Consider the following 2,116-nt stretch of genomic DNA (forward strand, 5'->3'; position numbering starts at 1 on the left):
GCAGGTAGAGTACGTCACAAAGCACCTGGAAACAGTCAACTGTTGACCAGTTCTTCTCGGTATCGTCACTGTGTATTCTTCAAATTGTCTTTGGTGCGTTGTTCGATAGTTTGCTCATGTTGTTGCTGGGTTCCGTTGAGTCAGCTTCAACTCATAAAAAGATCCTAGGCACTAGGTATAATGTCCTTCCAGTTTTCCTTCAGGACATCAGGTTTTCTCTGATTAGGGCTCCAGGCAGCAAATACATTCTTGATATGTTTGAAATTCAAATGGGATTTCAAATTCAAATACTCAAGGGCATATTTTGTCTCTCATGGCCTTGTTTTGCTTTTCCTTCGTCTTCAATCTAGCTCATCGACGACCTACTCCACAATTAGCTCTCGGCCTGGTTTTAGTTGCTGACATTGAATCTCTCCATCTTTTCTTCCCACAGTTGACATCAGTTTGATTTCTGTGTGTTTCCTCTTGAGAAGTTCATGTGTATAATTGTATTTTTTGTTGTTGAGAAAATGTATTTGCTGTAAATAAACCCTCAATCTTGAAAAATTATGTCATACAATCTCCAGCATTGTTTCTATCACCAAAGCCACAGTTTCCAACTATATTTCCTTCCTCTTAATTTCCAACTTTTGGATTCATTTTGCCCACAATGATCAATGCCTCTTGATTCGTGTTTGATCAATTTCTGACAAAAGTTGTTGGTAAAACTCTTCAATGTCTTCATCATGAGCTTTCGTGGTTGGTGCATGAATTTGGATAATACTTGTATTGACTGGATTTCCTTGTACACAGAATGGTAGTATCTTACAACATACAGTATTGTGCTTCAAGATAGATCGTGAAATGTCCTTGCTGACAATAATTGCGAAGCCATTCTTTTTGATGATTTCTTTCCTCATGGTCAGCCATATGACTGGCTGGTTCAAAATGGCCGATACTAGTCCATTTCAGCTCACGAATGACTAGGCTATCTATCTTTACACATTCTATTTCATTTTTGATGACTTAAAATTGTCCTAGATTCACACTTCATACATTCCAAGTTCCAATTATTAATTGATATTTACAACTATTTATTTTCATGTTGAGTCCTGAAGGTCCCAGGGCTTTACCCTTAGAGGCTTTACTACATCCATTCTACTTAGATAAAGTAGCTCGTCCTCGGCCATAATTTGAGTGTCTTCTAACTCGAGCGGCTCACCAACTGGCATCTCTCTGACAAGGTTCTGTTGTTGGGTAGGAGGGTTCAGTCTTTGACAATGTTTCGCTGCTCTTCGTAAGGTTTGCAATGGTAATTCCTCAGGAGTGGACAGCCTGCTCCTTCTTCTTGGTCTGTTTAAGAACAGGCTAACCTCTGGAACCTCTGCTGAAACCTGTTCACTTTGGGTGACTCTGCTGGCATTTGCAACACCAGTGGCATATCTTCTGGATTCACAGAAATACACGTGCCTCCATAGCAGGACCAACTGATAGACAAGGGGTGGATATTAACAGTAATATACCTGTAATTGTTCTCTGAATGTGCAGAATAATTTTCTTACTAAAAACATACATTTTGAAAAACAGAAAAATGCCATCATAGGTTGGTTTATTTTGAGAGAAGGAAATAAGTAGTCTAATAAGAGAGGAAATAAGTAGTACAATAAGCAATATAAAGCCACTGCTTGCCTGTCAATGTGTTATACTGGGGTAGTTTGTGTGTTGCTGTGCTGCTGGAAGCTATGTCACTGGTATTTCAAATGCCAGCAGGGGCACTCAAAGGAACGGGTGTGACTGGAGCTTCCAGACTAAGTCCAGACTTTGAAGGAGGAATTGGCTGCCCACTTAGGAGAAAGTATCTTCTGAAAACCCTATGAATAGAATCTAATATACAGGAGCTATGGCATGTTTCAGATCACCACCAAATGGAAATTTAATTCTAATGTGTGCTTTTTTTTCTGGTGTAGTAGGCATGTTGGAGAACAGCAAAACGTATTCTAAACACAACAATGACACTACATTCCCAGAAGTTTAGAGAAAGTGGTATTTTATGGAATATAGCAAAGATGAACTAAACACATATGGACTCTATTATTACTATGTTTCAATAACTGCTTACAAATCAAGCAAGGCAAAC

Source organism: Echinops telfairi, unplaced genomic scaffold, assembly GCF_000313985.2.
Source record: "Echinops telfairi isolate 266 unplaced genomic scaffold, ASM31398v2 ScPeMD7_6;HRSCAF=24_0, whole genome shotgun sequence".
Classification (NCBI taxonomy): Eukaryota; Metazoa; Chordata; class Mammalia; order Afrosoricida; family Tenrecidae; genus Echinops; species Echinops telfairi.